We start from the raw sequence: 19,861 nt of genomic DNA on the forward strand, positions 1-19,861 counted from the left end.
TTCACTTTTAACTATGCCAATTATAACTCCAGCATAGTCTTTGAAGTTCCTACATTAAACATGGTATAAAATCCCATTCTCACTGTTTCCTTGATGTCCATTTTAAAAACTGACTGAAATGTTTCTGACAAGATAATATCAAGCATAAAATGCCTTAGACTGTCCTACAGTATTGTCAAAAAAAAAGAAAACAGTTGTGCATCTTTAAACCAATCAAAATTGCTTAGTTGCTGGATTTTTACACTGTGTTATTCAGGATTTTGGTAAAACGGTGTGTAAAAATCATCATCATCCAAAATCTATTTTGGTTGAAATAGAAGTATAATCTCTCTTAAATGAAAACTGACTGTCAAACAAAAGTTAAACCACAGGTTAACTGCTCTTATCAACAATAGAGCTGTACTTTATTTGTCTCTCTACTGTCAGACCAAAATACTGCCAAAGACAGGACTGACCAGTGATTAAAAAAAAATAAAGGAAAAATTATTTGCTCTTAGAACAGCTATGTGAAATTAAGTTTATAGCAGCAGAAGAACAGAGTGAAAGTTATTGGCTGAAGCATGTGTGTGCTTTTGTGTTTGAACTGTCTACACAGCTTACGGGAAATAGGACGTTTGTTATTAGTTTTGTTAAAAAGAATGTTTGGAATGGCAGCTGGGCTAGTTTGGAGCCGGACTTCGAAGGTTCTTTTAAGGAAATCTAAACTGCAAAACTGTGTTCAATGCTGTGTGTTGTAAAAGAGTATTAAATGGACAGTTCAACCAAAAAAAATGAAAATTCTGTCATTATTTACCTATACATTTTATTTCATTCCAAATCTGTATGACTTCCTTTTATCTGCAGACCACAAAAGATGATACTCTGAAGAATGTTTGTGTCAATACAATGAAATTCTAAACCCAGATTACTGAATTTACCTAGAAAAGAAAAAAAATTGAGGAAACTGGTTGCCCTAAACAAATTAGGTAATGTGAACTTAATTTAAATTATATATATTTTTTGTAATATCAATTAACAAAGTTTGGTTCATTTAACTTAAAATGTTTTGTAATATCAATTCATTTGCAGTTATTACACCAAGTATATTTAAGTTTAATGTACTAATTAAAGTTAAATATACATCAGTTGTTTTAGTTTTCCAATTTGTTAAATTAGAAAATTAAAAAGTACACAAATAAAGTTACATTCATGCAAGGTTCTGTTTTATATTAATTCAATTCCAAATGTTAATTTTGAAAACAAAACAAATTTTTCATTTCCTGAAAACATTTCCTCAGAAAAAAAAGAAAAATCTAGATGAACAAATTAACAGTCTATCTCAAAATCACAACAAATGACATCAATATGGTTTTTTCCACTCTGAGTTCACAATATTGGCAGTATAGAATTTTGGGTGCCAGCTCCCCTTGTCCGAGGTTGATCATTACCTGCTGTATAAAGTGTTTTTCATACTTTAGTCCAGGTGCAGAGCATAAATCAGTCTGAAAAAAAGGGATATAGAAGGCCTGAGATGGGTCAGTTTATCCATTGCCAAACATGCTTCCAAGATAATTCCCACCCATGGGTTTAGCTGTGGATTTTCTTGATAAACACTGAAGACTCTTACTGGAGTCTGTCTTGTCAGCTGTATCCTAACATAGGAAGAAACAGATCAACATTATCAAGTCAGTTAAGCCACGTTTCCATCGCTGGAACTTTACCCAGGAACTACGGAATTTGGGCTGGTACTCTGTGTGTTTCCACCGCAGGAACCAGGAACTAAATAAAGTTCAGGGTAAAAAAAAAAATGCCCCTCAGAAAGTCCCTGCTGGTGAGGTAGTACTTTTTCAAAGTTCTGGAACTTTTGGGGGCGGGTCTTGGGCACTAAACATCCTGATTGGTTGAGTTCACGCAGTATTGTGATTTCAACCACTATTTATTCAGATCTTTTTCAAAATATTACTGTTATTGTGCAATTAAATGCAATTTTAAAAGTATTTCAGTCCAGAATTTAGATGTTCAAAACTCAAATCTGCGGTTTATTTATAAAGACAGCGGGAGCTCAGTGCTCATGTATCTGACAATTCTAATAGTTTTACACAGTCCATATGTAATGGGATCCAGCCGGGAAAAACAGGTCAAACGACGCCACTGCGCCAATGTGCAACAAAACTAAATTTGAATGGAAAACAACAAGGATAGCCAAATAAAAAAAAAACTAAACACGAGGCCATCAGTCTCATGGCCAAACAAGATTTATTTGAGAAAAATATTCCACACATGACTCGAAGCACAACGATACACAGGACGCACAACACTGGGCCACGTTAACCAGGCGAGACAGTGGTACACAGGACACAGCACGGTGAGAAGGTAGAAACCCACTCAGCGGCAGTGCCCAGAACGCACTCACAGAGTTAGATCTGGGCTGAAGACTCGTGAAGTGCCGTGAAGTGTGGCTGCGTAGCACCATGTTAGACTTAGGAGTTTGACTCCTAACCCTAAGGTTGTGGGTTCGAGTCTCAGTCCGGCAATACCACAATTGAGGTGCCCTTGAGGAAGGCACCAAACCCCCAACTTCTTCCCGGATGCTGCAGCATAAATGGCTGCCCAGTCTGCTCTGGGTGTGTGTTCACTGCTGTGTGTGTGTGCACTTTTGATGGGTTAAATGCAGAGAATGAATTCTGAGTATGGGTCTTCATACTTGGCTGTATGTCATGTCACTTTTTTTTTTTTTTTACTTTTTTGTCACTTTTTTTTTTGTCACTTACTTTTTTATATAAAGTGGAGACTGACTCATACTGACAGTGCCAAGTGTTACAAACACACCATTGATCTGCTGGGGTGTGAGGCATGTTGCAAGTTAATATCCCAAAAAGGGCAGTTCAAAACCTTGATTATGAATCCAGTCCGGAGATAAGTGAAGATGCAAATGTATCACAAAGAGCAAAGCAGACGAACCAAGTGATTTCATGACAAAAATAGACTAAGAGAAAGTAAAAGTGAAGCCGTTGCCAAGTTGCGTACTGCGCACTCTCAATGGAAATAGAAACGGAGTAGCAAACATTGCAGACGAGTAAGAAAACTAGCTATCTAATAGATGAGAAAATGTCCCGTCGTTTAGACGTTAAATGTCGTTTAGAGATAAACAATATTTTTTGCTGATTGTAAACAGTCTTGCGAGGGGAAGAAAGACACGATAAAAGCTAAATGGCGGAGAAGAACTTCCAGAGAACTATTCAACTTCTTATCCACAGCTTCTTGAAATCACACAGCGTCACAGTGACAAAATTGCATCGTTACCTGATTCGCTGCAACAGTGTGGGGGAGGTTTTGCCAGGAGATAAACTGAATAATAATGTTCATTGAACTTAAATTTAATCATACTTTCAAATATGTCTACAAATTAGTAGAGTATACTTATAAAATACAAGTAATGCATTGAATCTTACATATTTAAGTATATTGTAATGAAATAGTTTAATTAGATACAAAATCCAGGTTTACAGTGAGTGTGGTCCAGATCCCCCCAGACCCCCACCCCCACCCCGCTTATCCATTCAAGATCAAGACAGAGTGTTGGAAAAAAAAGCTGTTACATTTTTATTTTGTAACCTTTAATTACAACATATTTAACTGAGTTCCAACTAGTAGTTCATCTTCTTTCAATGCCATTTTTTCATCTTCTTCTTCTTCAGTCTACATCTTCCAGGGCCTGTCCAGACGCTCAGTCTTGCTTTTCTTGGACATCCGTCGGTAGCGATTGATAGATGGATGTGTCTGTTGTTCCTGAGGCTCCTCTGGCGAGCACTCCTGCCATCCTTTCGACTCAATGAAGAGCAAGTGTGCTGTGAGATTACTTCAGACCTCGCCTCCCTGATCATCCTACAGCTGATGATGAGAAAACCAGTAGCCAGGGTGCATAAATCTAAACAGAGCATCCCTTTTCTTGATGGTGTGTATGTGTGTTTCTGTGTTTGTATATGTGTGTGAGGTTCTCTCTGCAGAGGGAAGAACTGGAGCTGGACCTCAGACCAAGAAGGCGGGACAGATGGGAAGTGAAACTTCATACATGCAGAGAAGGTTCCACAGGGACAGCTTTGCTCTTGAATAATTGTCTTGTACGTTTTCCTCCCTCACTCCATCTCACTCTCTCTTTCTCTGTGCTCTGTTATTATGTTGTCTCTTCTCGAGCAGAATAGTCACTCTGTCTACATCGGTTGAAGACAGTCTGACAAAACAGTGCAGGGTGAGAGATGAAGTTTACAGTTCTTCATTGGACTTTTCACACCGCATCTAACCATGGGGGTGTAATCTTTTATAAATCCCACTTTTAACACATTTTTCACACATGTAATTTTGAAAGGCAACATTTAACCCTGGGTTATTACATTTTTCTCCATTTAAACATTTTACAAATTCTTTTTTAATCTGTCAACATTTGCTCACACTCTCATGTTGTTTCAAACCTGTATGACTTGATTTTTTTCATGCAGAACACATGAGATGACGTTTTGAAGAATGCTTCTGTTAATACAATGAAAGTCAGTAGGATAATAATCAACACTGGACCCAGTTTACTTTCACTGTGTGAAAAAAAAATAAATGCTTCAAAATATCATCTTCTGTTTTCCATGGATTGCTAAAGTCATACAGGTTTGGATCAACATGAGGGCGAGTTAATGATCACTGAATTGTAATTTTTGAGAACTATTCCAGTAGTAAAGGCCAGATGTTATCACTGTTCTTGCTATGTTAATTATTCATGTGCTTTGTACAATTACAGAAACTTATTTTGTTTGAAGGCTTTTGAAGGCAAAAAATATAACTATAAAACAGTGACAGAAACCTGTTCATTTGACTAAAAAAAAATGTCTTATTATTCTAACAATTACGGTCTGAAAAGTACATTTAAACTTGAATGGTACAGTCAGGAGTATATGATACCAACTGATATGCAAGCTGTTAAATAGGTTTGGTAATGTGTTCGCTCAATTAATTATTATGCATGATAATCACAACATTAACCTATTCCTTTGAATTTTTAGCAGCCATTATTTCGCTCTTCAGGGTCACATGATCCTACAGAAATTATTCTTATATATTTATTTGCTTCTCAAGTAACAAATGACTAGTTGCAGCTTTCTTCAGAAACCCTCCACCTTCCCTAGCTCCACCAGTTGAGATGTACTACGAGGTGATTCATGTATGCTATTAGGGAGTTATTTCATGTATGTTATATTTGCAGCATCAGTATTTCTTACATGCTCACAGCAGCATGTTGTGGATGTATTGGCAGTAGCAAGTCTCAGTACTTGCTCTGCTGCAGCAGCGATGCAAATGTATTCCTTCAAGACCAAATACATTAACATTGTCATGTACATTACCATGCCAATCCCTCTGAGAGTCATCATTATAGAAATATTTTCACTGACCCCAAAATTTTAAATGGTAGTGTATCTTTCAATCTCTAAACACATTCACAGTATACCCAGCACAGCTGGACTGGTAAATGGCCAGTTTTGCGTCGTGCTCCAGTCATCATATGATTCCAGCAGGCACAAGGAAATGAGCTTAATTACTTGAATAGAGGCGAAGCAACTCAGCCTGTGGTACAGAGTTTCAGTCCCACACAGTTTGAGCCTTTTAGTTTAATTAACCTTCATTTCCCTCCATTTTATAATTGGATAGAAGCGGCGAGACACTGGAAGCTTTTCTGCTCCATTTCTCGCCAATACCAAACAAATGGACACACAAGGACACACACACATACTTATTTGTACTGTCAGTGCTCATGAGTGTATTTGCACCAAATCTTAACCCTATTCACTGTAGAGCTCATTTCTTGCCATTACGCCAGTCTCCTGTCATCGCCCCTCTCCAAATAATCTTGACTTTTTTCAGGTTTCAGTGGTGGTGCTTCCACCTGTATTTGTCTGGGGGCTCATGTGGTTAAACCCTCTTCACCTTTTCCCGTCTCCTTTTCTTTCCTTTGGATATGGCCAGTTTGGATTTGGATCCACTTGCCTTGTTCCTTTGTGAAGTCCTCAGAGAGTAGCGGTTTAATTACACAAAAATGATTTCTGCAGCTGCCTGCCCTAAATGGAGGTGGACTGGTATGTACTGGAAAGGTTAGTTTTATTTGCCGTAAAGACTCCGGCGACTAGGCATACACATTTGTGTTTGAGACGTCACAGAGGCGTCCGTAGACTGGACTGTACGGCATGGCCAGCTATGCATTCATCTACCAGTGATTCCCAGAACTTATAATTTCCCCAAAGATGTTTGTTTCCACAAGTCACTTTTTACAATAAATAGGTTATAAAAAAGTAGTAATCTCATCAAAAGCTGCAAGAGGTGGTATATAGAGGGTCTCTCGCATAACAGATACAGGTAAAACAGAGGTACATAACTTAACAAATGTAGTATTTCTGATGTAAGCCATTAGTTGTATTAACCTCTATTGGAGTGATAACAGAAACCAATCAAAATGCATCTGTCCATCTTACCATACCAAACTTTCTAGTTCAGATAAACATATTGGCTGTTTATTATTACATATAAAAGCACATATTCTGCATGACCATATTGTACATCCCTAATCCTACGCAATACCTAAATGTACCAACTACCTCACTAACTATTAATAAGCATATAATTAGGTTTTTAAGGCAAAAGTCATAGTTAATGGTTTGTTAATGGCGGGAATAGGACCTTAAAATAAAGTGTGACCAAACACACAATAATCACCTAAATATATAATAATAATAATAATTCTTTACATTTATATAGTGCTTTTCTAGACACTCAAAGCGCTTTACATAGACAGGGGGTATCTCCTCATCCACCACCAGTGTGCAGCATCCACCTGGATGATGCGACGGCAGCCATATTGCGCCAGAACGCCCACCACACACCAGCTTACTGGTGGAGAGGAGACAGAGTGATGAAGCCAATCAGTAGATATGGGGATTGTTAGGAGGCCATGATGGTCAGAGACCAATGGGCGAATTTAGCCAGGATGCCGAGGTCACACCTCTACTCTTTCCGAAAGACATCCTGGGATTTTTAATGACCACAGAGAGTCAGGACCTCGGTTTAACGTCTCATCCGAAGGACGGTGCTTGTTGACAGTATAGTGTCCCCATCACTACACTGGGGCGCTAGGACCCACACAGACCACAGGGTGAGCACCCCCTGCTGGCCTCACTAGCACCTCTTCCAGCAGCAACCTAGTTTTCTCAGGAGGTCTCCCATCCAGGTACTGACCAGGCTCAGCCCTGCTTAGCTTCAGTGGGCAACCGGTCTTGGGCTCCAGGGTGATATATGACCTTATATGTATGGAAGCATTATATGTTTGTTCAAATGGATGATTCATTCAGGAGTGAAGTAAATGGTTCATTATGGTTCATTGAATCATTAGGCTTGTTCGACTTGAAGCAGATCATCACCATCAGACCGACCGGTGTATGACATCAAAGCACCGCAAGAACTTAGAGAGCAGACGACTCCTTGTGCTTTTGAATTGCTCTCATGGTACTTTGATGTCATACGCTGATCGGTTTGTGCAGCACCACTTCAAAGCCAATTCATATGCCAATGGTTCAACGTGCCAAATGGTTCACCAAATTCATTCAAAACGTGGATTAAGAAATGAAATGACTCCGTGGGTTGCTCGGAGATGAACAGTTCTGCTTTGTCTTTATCTTCTGGTTGGCAAAACTGAACAAAACAGACAACATTGTGTCTAAAATAACACAATATTCACTTCTTAATGAACTGTTGTAGATGAGTATCACATTTACACTAGTGTGGTATTGCACTTAGCCTAATTCTCGTGTAATATTTTTCAACTGTGTGATGTAAATATGAGACACAATCTCAAACGGATGTTTTAACCCATAACTTGAATTTTAGGGACATTTTCTAGGCTCCATCATGCAGTAAGTTGTTGCTCTGCCTTATATTAGTCATCAATCGACTGTATGAAATGGCTGGGGCGAGGCAAGTGCGTAAAATGCGTTTATAATTTTAACACATAATTTTTCTCCATAATGAATTCATCTAATTAACGCGTTAAATTACCATCCCTACTAAAAAATTCGAACAAAATGTTATTTTGCGCCATTTATCAGTTTTTAAAATAATTTTTCAAACAACTATAGAATTATTTCTTTATTTAAAAAAACCCTATTGGTCTCCTAAAATGTATAGTTGTATTCTCTAATAATCTCTTTACATTCTTTATGTAAATCTAGCAATTTTGAATGCAACATTAATTTACAGTGGCTCTTCTGCAACTCTCCACCTGGCAGAAATCTTCGAAGAGCAGGCATTGCCAAAAAAATACTGAAGCCTTTCTGTTTTTCTAAAGATTTGCAACTGTCACCTCTCTGTGCATCTTCTACTGTACTTGCAGGACAAACAGAGAACCACGTGAAGAAAAGCCTGCTGCTGCATGTCACGTCTACTTCCCGGTACCACACACCGCGGAGGTTATTGCGCAGCACCGGGACTCGTACCACACCGCCAATCATAACAATATTCTGGGAGAGCAGTGAAAGAGAGAAAAAAATCTGAGGCAGAATGAGATATAAATACCATCAGACTGTCACATTGTTGGAATACTTGAGGAGAGAGTGATCGAGAGAGAGTAACAAAGAGCAAGAAAGAGGAAGCACAGCAGGGGAGCTGGTTAGATGTATTCTAATCGTTTTCCCTGGCCTTCTCGAGCCCTGCTCCAGTAGACTGTTTGTTTAACTTCAGGTTTGCATGATTATAATTATATAATTAGGTGGTTTGACAAGTGCTGGCAAACACACAATAATAATGTCTCCTGGAATATCGGGTTTGGTTCTGAGACCCTGGAGGTTGGGGGGTCTGGCTTGCTCCCTGCATTCAAAACTGTCACCTCGTCCGCTGAGTTAAATCTGTCAGAGGAAAATCCACAAGCATTATTTTGCTCTTACCTTCAGAGTCACATTTTTCCGTGGGGCTAAAACAATACGCAACAGATTTATCAGGCAGTTCATCTGCATATTTTGACTGGTAAAATGCTGAGCACATAATAAACACTGAAGTAATAACTGGAAAATCCATAGATCCAGTACGGCTAGCCTCCTGTCTCCCTATATTATCAAGTGTGACCCCATTCTGCTCTGTGTCTTTACCTCTGTCTTTTCACCCCCTACCCGTCTCAGGACCCCACAGGCCTGCCCTTCTCACTGCCTGTAACTCAACCACTTATTTTCGTTTGCTCTGAAAGAGCTGATGACCTTGGAGAACTCTGTAAAGTCTGCCAGTAAAACACTGAAGGATTACCGGTATGTAACTTTGCATTCATGTGGTTTGTTTGAATAACCTCGCACCACGGAGCAGAGCACAATATATTACATTTTACGAGCTTCAGAAATGCACCATCTCTGGCCCTACGGTCAATTATCCACAAATAGAATCGCAGCCTGTCTCTCTTTCTCGGCCTGTCTCCCCATTTCTCTTATTCGCTGCTCCATTTTAAGCTAAAACTGCATTCCTGGATTCATTTAATCTGGTATTCCGGCAAATGCTTGGACTGGACACCTTACACTTCTCCATAAATCACTTTGACAAATAGACATAGAGTTAGCTTAGAAAAATGACACCTTCTCTCACGGTTCTCCTTCCAGCTGTTCTACATGATATGTGATATTACCTTCTAAAGTTGTGAACCTGCAGTTTGTCCTTTTCAATTCATATAAATGGTGTTGTCTAGAGCAGGTGAACTTTGGTGAACCCCAAAAGAATTCAAGTTCACTGCATGGAGACAATGTGGCCATCTGGCATGTTGCGGATAATCATATACATTTCACCCTAAAAAGACCTCTCCGCATTTCATTGTGAAGCCAGCTCAGATTGTGGACTGAACCTTTGCTTCATTCGTGCTTTTGCTATTGTACTGCTGATTAGACGGACCTCAAAAATGATGAGCTGATGGACACTGGATGTACACCAAGTATCTGCGAGAAGCATAACAATCAAAAGAAACCAAGACAAACCAAGTCAATCTCAAGGTTAGAGTTTCCACGTTTATAATGGTTACTGTGGAAGTAACGGGTATGTGTAGAAAGGATCGAGTAGCTTGTCAGAATTTTCTGTGGGATGTTGTACAAAAGAACTTGGACAAGTACAGCCAACCATTCATCAATCCAATTCAATAAATAATTAAAAGCCACTGGGTTTTAACTCACCAATAAATGATCAATTATCAAAATATAAGTTGGAACCAACTGGTTCTTATTCAGTATATGCAGATGTGTAATAAGTGCCAAAGAAGACACAAAGGACCTCATACAGACCTAAATATAACTTACCATATAAGCTATCCTTCCCCATTGAGCAAAAATAACACAGGCTAGACTTGAACTTTCCATTCAACCCACACGGTGCAAGTGTTTGGCCATGATGACTTGCTAAGGAAGTGGCTGCCTCCAAACACCATGTCTGCTATTTAACAGGTTAATCACTGATACTGGAAACACATCTGGTTTAATTATAGAGACACAGAGTAGTGCTATGATGGGGGGAAAGCATCAGATGTTCATTGACTGTTACTACTAATGACTGTAAAGCATCCTTTTTTTTAAATCGATGATTTTTGAGACACTGAAGACTGTGAAGACACTGAAGACGGTTTATTTACATTTAAAAATACATTAATATAGAAAAGAGTTATTTTAAATTGCAATAATATTTCACGATAGTACTGTTATGCCTTATAAAAATAAATCCAAGTACAGCAGACTTCTTACAAAAAACAATCCCAAACCTTTAAACTGTAGCATAGAAACTGATCTCAAGAAATTTGCTGCACTATTGGAAATCACAATGGAGAAAAGATCAGCAAATTTATTGAAGCCGCCCATTCAATGGCAGATTATTGACACTAAACTGTGCTTTGTATGGATCTCTTTCAGTCAATGCAATCCTTCTCCTTCCTGTTTGTAATAGACTACAAATTGTCCTCATAAGTTAATCTATCATGGCCCATTAAGGGGAACCCACTGAGAACCAAAGCCACACTCTAAATCAAACACGCAACATTTGATTTACAGGAGTCTCAGTTCATCATATCACACAAACACCTTCACATGCTGGGCATATTCGACCACACTGCGTTCCTCTCCACTTGGCAGCTCCAGCAAAAGTAATGTCAAGAAAAACAGATGAGAAACAGAGTGAGCAATGATAATAAAATATGGATATTTCTGCAAGAACTTTTGCAAGGCACAGATTTGAGTCTTTCCTTTCAACTTATCTAATCATGCAAGTTGTTGCAGGTGTTAAGGCCTTTTTTAAAGGTAAAGATTTTTTTCTTTTTTTCGGAGAAGAGATCGCTTACTAAACAGAAATTTTCCAGAAATTGTTGTCATGAATCGGTGTGTAAAAAATGGTGTGATTCGGAGCAATCTGAAATAAACCCCTACTTTATCAGCCAATCTGGAGCTTTCAAAGGCCTCCGAAGTTCAAAAGGCCGCTCACCAGTTTATGCTCGGAGTTTTCTGTCAACAAGCAAATTTACAAGCACCTGGGTGAGATGAATAAAAATTAAAAACAAGTAAATAAAACTGAACAGCGTAGTAAAAGACCAAGGAACATATTGCGCACATTTAGAGGCTATATTAAACAGCATTAGTTACTGAGAAACACAAGCTCCAGACACGCAACGTTTATACACTGATGCTATAAAAGACAACTTTGGGAAAGAATAGCACATTTTTATTCAGATATTTGCCCCATGTGAATCTTACTGCACATTTACTAGAAGCTTTCGTTCTGTTTTAATGAGTGTCTCTCCTGCAACAAACCCTGAGTGAAGTGAAATTTTATTCATTTTCTTTTATTCTCTGGCTGTAATGCTGTTATAAAGACCTCTCACTTTATTCTAGATTAAAGCTGAATATACAGTGTGTATGCACTAATGTTCAAAAAAAAAAAAAAAAAAAAAACAGCACAAATTTTCTTTTTCTAATGAACATTCATTTCTTATGTCTCAGACAGTTGAGCCATATGGAATATGAATCAGTGGATGAGGAGAAGGACCAGGTATTGATTTTGGCATAGTACCGCTCATGACTGATACCTGGACCTGAGGAACTGACAAATGCAAACATGCCAGTTCAGCAGGAGCTGGTTCAGTGCATAGTAACGCTACAAAATTCTCCACCATTTAATTACTACTTCTTTGAAGGACACAGATATTTTGTTTTCCTCTTATTCTTCAGGGACATTGCAGCTGCTAAATCTGAAAAGCACTGTTCATTTGACCCTTTCTGCACTTTAATTGTATGGGCAGAACATTCAGAACAGATCCAAGTCACCTCTCAGAAAAAAAAAGAAAAAGAAAAGAAACCTGTGATCCAGCTATGAAATGTAATAGTCCAGAATTCAGAATAGTAACACTGTTCTCTGAACTGAAATAAATTAAAAATAAGTGGGTGATTAGATTGTCATCATCACCAGAAGTTACCAAACAACTTTTAGAGGCTGACTGCTTGACATAAGCCAAGATGTACATGGTTAGCATTCCACATTTTTTCAATAAATATAAAATATGACTAAAAAACCAAAGTAATGTTGTTACTTTGAAGCCGTTTTACCATCAATAAGTTATTGGTGATGTTGAATCATTTTATCTGCGGTCTCTCTTTCTTTCCATGCTTTGAACCAAATGGGCACAAAGATTTTTCTGTCTCTTATTTTATCAAAGCCAATGCTTAATTTATGTACTTTTCTCATAACAGCAGGGTAGTGGTTGATGGTTAGTTTGAAGTTAGTTAGAGATACATTACTGCTCAAAACTTCTAATCCTGTCCTTTTTTCTTTTTTAAAACAGAGAGCTACCCTGAACTCCCTGGAACTGGAAGACATTTAGTTTCTTGTGAAAGCCGAGGCATGAGTTGTGTGCAAGCTCTCATGCTTTATTTCTTTATCTCCTAGGACTATTCCCTCATAACACAGTTTCATGTCAGATCACACACTGAGATGATGTCGGTTATCTGACCTTTGTATTGAACAATGCAGGGCATGCCAAAAGAAACCAGACAAAATATTCCTGCATGCTGCTGAACATCAAAAGAGGTCACAACCTTTTTGTCCACCGACTTCTGATCTGATCTTCTTTTCTGTCAGGTTCTGACCTTCTTCACTGGGTTCAGTATGTACCTATTGACAGTAAAAGATAACATCAGTGTTATGACAAAATACAGGTAAATAAGTTACGCTAAGCGGAGTGTGGAGAACACCACAGTACAAGCCAGAGCAAATACAGAACTGTATAGAACTGTCAAGAAATGACTGGTTATATTGAGGTTATATTCATTTGTAAATACTGAGCCACACAAACAAAAAGTGGCACATTTTACTGTGAAACAAAAATTACAAAATAATAAATAAAATACTCAAAATATTAATTACAAGTACTTACAAATAAGTAACGCGTGGAATAAAAGTTTTTTTGTTAGTTTTTTTTAATTTATTTTTTTAGAAAAGACACCAATAAACTTTGTTTTCATTAATTTTGAAAAATCATGTTTTAAAGTGCATTGCTATTGTGATTTGACAAAAGAACTGACGCCAGGTTATTTCAGGAAGACTGAACCTGTAATGAGTATGTTGCATCACACTATGGAGAAAAGGGCTAAATAACATACTACAAAATAAGTATGTGCATCAGAGCTATAGTCTACATAAAGACTGCATATAGAATTCTAAAAATAGCTTCGCTGATCCCATTCCTGCTCCACTTCTACTGCTTTCTTTTTCATGAACGGTCATGTCATAACAAAAGCAATACTCACACCCCCACAAAACACAAAGCACTTTTTCCCCCACTTTCCCTTCATTACTTAAATAAAAGTTAATTAGAATTTACTGTGAACATTTCAATATAGAAAGCATGGCTGAAAAGATCTGCTTATACAGTGTAGTGGAGTCTCAGCTGGAACAGTCCTGTCATAATAAAAGCAAATGGCCAAAAATATGACATTGGAAAAGTATAAATGGTTTCCTTCATTACCCGAAAACAACCATAAAAATATAATTTTGAATTCACTTTTCAAATGGCCGAATCCACTTATACAGTCAAGTGGAGCCATTTTTAAGTGAATAGCATATAGTTTTTTGAGTGAAGGTTTTGCATGTTAAAGCGTCTCTCGCTCTTTATTTTTTTGTATGGAGGAGTGTGGTATGCGTCACCCTCGGGCTGAACTCTTCGTCAGCAGCACAGTAAGTCAGGTGTTGGGTTTAGCCCCAGGTCAGCTGCGCCTGGGAGCAATCTGCCTCTCCACAGGGGCTTGCTCTCCTGAGAGAACACCATTCTTATGTATTCAGAGATCGTGTGTGAGAGAGAGCGAGCTAAAGAGAGGAAGAGGGAAAAAGGAAAGCAGGAGAATGAGAGCTAATATATGAAAGAGAAAAATCATGTGTGTGTGTTTTCGCCCCCCTTATCCTCCATTACAGACAGCTCCCAACCTCTGGTAACCCAGGCATGACTCAACTGCCATCTGGTATCCAGATGCAGGTCTATAGACTCGTTCCTTCTGGTTCCTTCTTTGGCTTTCCAACTCTCTCTCCTATGTGAGTGTCAGTTTCTGCATGTGTGAGTTAATATCCCCGAGTGTTAATGTCGGCTTACATGTGTTACTCTTCCCTCTCCGATGAACTGTGACCTCTGACATGATGACCCCTGTTCCACTCTTCCCTGCTGATAGAGAAAACAGCAGGGTTGCGACCGGCACATCCCTGACCCCAGCTGTTTGTCCAGCCTCCTCTGCGAAGGTCAAGGGTTGCTGGAGTTCAAGTTCATTAAGTGATACTTTTCTCCTCTTCACCCTCCAAATACACAACAAGAACAGCCCACAATGACCTCGCAGAATCGCGGCCACTGTTTTGACCTTGTAGTCATGGTCATGTTTGAAACAACAAACTAAAATTTTTTAACTGGCCTGAGAAGGAGAGCAGATCTCTTGCGCAGTGGTGCTTGGGTGATGTGGGTTTATCGATAATAGAATCTGACAAAGTCTCAGTTATCTCTGCATGTTGCCTTCCGAAGCTGCTGAGGTTCAGCGGATGTACAATTACCCCAGCTAACTCATGATTGGCTAATTCTCCAGCAAGCACGGGCAGAATTATGCCCATTCATTCATGATTTGTCACTGAGCGAATGGGTGACTGAAATCATAATTTCAACAAAAATTGCTGAAATTATGAGGATGTTTTTTAATTGTGAAATTTTAATTGTCACATTTTGAGATAATCACGCTTAATAACAAAAATACTTACAAGAATACTTTTTGTGTGCAAAGAAAACTAAAATAATTTATTCAACAATTAGTCTATATTCAACAATAGCACCATTTCAGAGAGTATCACATATGTAACCATATGCAACGTATGTACACGGATACGTTGTTTACATTCAGATCAAAGCACATAGGGCGTAAAACGCGTATCTGTGTATGGTGCTGCTGACACAGAACAACATGTTGTTTACGTATGTGATGCTCCCCAAAATGGTGCTATAGGGTGAACTGGAGGAGACGAGCTGTTAAATAAAGTAGTTATTTTGGTTTTCTTTGCAAAAAAAAAAAAAAGTATTTTTGTAGCTTTGTAAAATTACAGTTAAAGGGGGGGTGAAATGCTATTTCATGCATACTGAGTTTTTTACACTGTTAAAGAGTTGGATTCCCATGCTAAACATGGACAAAGTTTCAAAAATTAAGTTGTACGTTTGAAGGAGTATTTCTGTTCCAAAAATACTCCTTCCGGTTTGTCACAAGTTTCGGAAAGTTTTTTTCGAGTATGGCTCTGTGTGACGTTACATGGAGCGGAATTTCCTTATATGGGTGCTAAGGGCGCGTCTGCCGGAAGAGCGCACGCTCCCGTATAGCAGAGCAGAGAGAGGCTGTGCACAGACTTCACTCATCACAGCGAGAGCGTCGCGAAATGTCACAAAAGGAGTGTGTTTTTGGTTGCCAGGGCAAGACAACCCTGCACAGATTACCAAAAGAGAAACAGCATTAAGGGACCAGTGGATGGAGTTTATTTTTACAGAGCATCAACGGAGTTGTGCAAGTGTTTGTGTTTGTTCCCCTGCATTTCGAAGATGCTTGTTTTACAAACAAGGCCCAGGTTGACGCTGGATTTGCACATCGTTTATTTCTTAAGGATAATGCAATCCCAACGGAAAAGGGTCACGATCGTGTGTTGGAACCGCAGGCGGTGAGTAAAACTGCTTCAAATATCTCTGTGTTATTAACTTAGCTATCGGCGTGTAAGCACATCAAGTAAACAACATGCGATGTTGTCATCAAACTGCACGAGTAAAACTGCTTCAAATATCTCTGTGTTGTTCACTTAGCTATCAGCGCGTAACCACATCAAGTAAACAACATGCGATGTTGTTATCAAACTGCACTTTCCACATGTACAGCTTAAAAAAAAAAAAAAAAGACGACAAAGTGGAACTTAGTCATTTTCCAAAACCGCTAAGCAAATATATACAGTTTCAGTACATACCACATAGAGAAGCCTTTGCTGATGCTGCTCTTGTTAAATTTCAGCCTCTGGATCTGTGTCACAGCTTCCAGACTCGCTCAACACAAAAGCCTACTGGCGCTCGTGATTCTTTAGCTCCGCCCACACGTCACGCCTCTAGGCGCTCGTGTTTTTCCGGGAAAAATCGGTACAGACTATCTTTCTCTTATGAATATAATTAAACTAAAGACTTTTTGGAGTTATGAAGGATGCAGTACTACTCTATAGGTACTCAAGATTAACAGGATATTGAGTGAAAACGAGCATTTCACCCCCCCTTTAAACAAAGTTTTTTTTTTTTTGCAATCTTCTTGCTAGGTTTCTGAGCCTTGATCATGTAAGGATCCTTGCTATCTATGGGAGGGTCAGAGACCTCTTGCAATGCATCAAAAATATCTTAATTTGTGTTTCGAAGATGAACAAAAGTATTAAAGGTTTGGAACGACAGTGGGCGAATAATTAATGACAGAATTTTCTTTTTTTGGGTGAACTATCCCTTTAAAATAAAAAACAATGATACTTTTATTTTGGAATTTTTTTTACTTTGCCACTCACCATGAACTAATCGATCCATCTCCATAATCTACAACTTATATCTGACTGATTATTATCCAACACCAATCAGTTTCTGATTAAAAGGGAAATATAATCCCAGATTATACGCATCTATGTTCAGCAATAAAATATATATTTCTTCAGAAAGAGTTCTATGTTTATCAGTAGCACATGGCCTTCATCCAAACCCATTTCTATAGCAGGCAAGCTCCAAAATAAAAATTTTCTAAGTGCATTGGCAATGTGCAGTGCAGATGAGCTGCGTAAAAACGGGAAACTACCCGAGTGTCCTTTCTCTGACGCAGTTTCTTTTCTCATGTTTTTAACTCTATCCATAGCACATCACTGAACTGGTACTCATTAGAAATCCCCTTCCCAGCAGTGACAGAATGGTCCTGTGGGGTTTCCCCTGCAGTGGAGGTCAGATTGACCAAATCTCAATCTGATGCTGGCTAGGATGTTTTCAGATGTTACAAAAAATTGTCATTTTTAGTGACAGAATGACAGAAGTGGAGATCGTTAATATGGCTATGATCGACTTTTCTAGTAACTCAACACAGGTTATCATGGCAGAGGTACTCAAACGCAGAGAGCAATCAGGTGTAGGGTCAATAGAGTATTATAAAAATATAAAGAGGAGATATTTTTAATGAAGTCGCTAATACTTGAATACATTTTCCTGTCACACGCAGCTTAGAAGAGTTGTGAGAGAAACCATCAACATTTCAAGTTGCAGAGCTGTTCAACAGCACGAACAAAGGAGAGGTTCTTTCAACAAACATAACCCTACAAATGCAACACACATGGAGATGTGAGAAGCAGAGCCAAGGACATATCTGCGATTCTACTCATCCTTCTCAGAGTTCACATGAAGGTTAGCACTCTCTACACTCTCTCTTTCTCCTATGCCAGTAAGCAGAAGCATTTGAATGATTCGGAATCAAATCCTCATGAATTTCACTGGATGTCACTCAGGGTTCATGTTCATTCCCACAGCTCTGATGCAGCTGTGATTAACAAACAACTTTTATGACAATCCGTTATGGTACTACTAGTAAATCTCAAGCTCTGTTGACAGTATGAATGTGTATGACCAACTCCTGTGACACATAACCAACACAGTGACTGAGCACTGACTAATAAACCCCTGAAGCCACAACATGGAATGAAATTACTCTAACAAAGAAATCGAATCATTCCAAACCAAACCAATTACATGATCATAGTCTATGGATACAAAAACATGATGTCCGCTCACCGCTTCGCTTTGCTAAATCTGGACAAACAGTGTGACACAAACAATGAAACCAACTGGTGTTACTGAACATCAAAAATCTGAAGACCACTAATCCAATCAAATTAGGGGAACTCAACTGGGAGTAGAGGAAACACTAAGGTAGCAAAGGGCACTATTTATTTTTATTCTTTTCAGTTGTAGACCACTTCATTTACTCATGTAGAAACAAGATGCTGTTCTGTTTTCAAGGAGTGAGTGAAATTGCAGTATTGACAGTGTAATAAAAAAAAGTTAAGTCAAAAAGAGAAATGGGTCATATAAACATGCAGATGATCGGTATCGGTTCTAGCAAGAAAAAAAATCTATATCAGTCAATCTCTAAAATTATTATATTATATACAACAGGAAAACTTGGAAATTCTTGTTAACTCAAAAGTGCACTTAAAAATATTAGTTTTAGTAATGCACTTTTATATCATGTTATTTATGTTTATATATTTTACATTTTTGATCATTCAAATATTTTTCTTTACAAGAAAATTTGCAACACGCCTGGAACTATACAGCTATAATGTGACTGCATAGATTTATAAACATATACATGTAAAGTATATATAAAAAAAAGTTATAAGTGAACCTCAAGGAACATACTAAAATACTGATAATAATAATAAAAACAAAATGTCATGACCCCTTTATGTAACATTGACTACAAGTGCGAGATTAGGAGGATCCAAATGTAGACAAATACTTATTGATGGCATAAAGAAAATGCAGGAAAAGAGGAAACCAGAGAGCAAGAGCATGAAACAAAGAACATGAGACTCTACAGGAGACAATGACTGACTGACAATAACTGAAACACAGGTTATATATACATAGGGTAACAAGGTAACAAGGGGTTGGAACTAATCAATCACCATGACATCCAACAAGGGGGAAACCATGTAGACAAACAATGAGGAAAACACAAGGAACTGGAACTAATGCTGCCTTCAAATGTTATTGGAAATATCCTATTTCTCACTTGTGAAGTAGTGATTACGAGCTTGTTGTATTCAAGTGCTTTGTTGTCGGAAATAATTAAATGTAGCATCCCATTGGCTGACGACCATATAAACATTCACCACGGTACATATTTAGTTTGCTGACAATTCTGTAATTTCTTTCAAATACATGCTTATTTCACTGCTTATAAAATATTCAACATGCTTCAAATGATAATTCATATATAGCCTATAAAACCAATACTATAGTACCCTTCACCATGTTCAAAGTTTATGACACGCCTAACTCAGAAACTCTGATATCAAAATTATTTCAGAATTTCCCAGTTGTAAAAACAATTTGAGAGGCGTTCATGTCTAATTTCCGATAACGAAACTCGTATTTACATTTATAGCAAGTGAAGGCAGCATAAGCACAGGAAGCAAACACAGGAAATGGAACAGAAATTTTTTTAACATAAAAGTCCTTGAACAAGACAGGTGCACAGGTTAAGGATCATAACACTTTAAC

General features: G+C 38.3%; 1 long non-coding RNA gene across 2 annotated transcripts in view; it reads right to left on the bottom strand.

The window, feature by feature from the left end:
- Positions 1-19,861, bottom strand: part of LOC127961169 (uncharacterized) — a 117,102-nt gene that overhangs the window by 40,297 nt on the left and 56,944 nt on the right. The window contains exon 3 of one of the 2 annotated variants that reach the window (XR_008154386.1): positions 12,915-13,179. The exons of the other annotated variant lie outside the window; for it this stretch is intronic. This is a non-coding gene — a long non-coding RNA (uncharacterized LOC127961169). Of the gene's footprint in view, positions 1-12,914; positions 13,180-19,861 lie in introns of those variants that run through there. 2 annotated transcript variants of the gene reach the window in all.

This window comes from Carassius gibelio, chromosome B7, assembly GCF_023724105.1.
Source record: "Carassius gibelio isolate Cgi1373 ecotype wild population from Czech Republic chromosome B7, carGib1.2-hapl.c, whole genome shotgun sequence".
Classification (NCBI taxonomy): Eukaryota; Metazoa; Chordata; class Actinopteri; order Cypriniformes; family Cyprinidae; genus Carassius; species Carassius gibelio.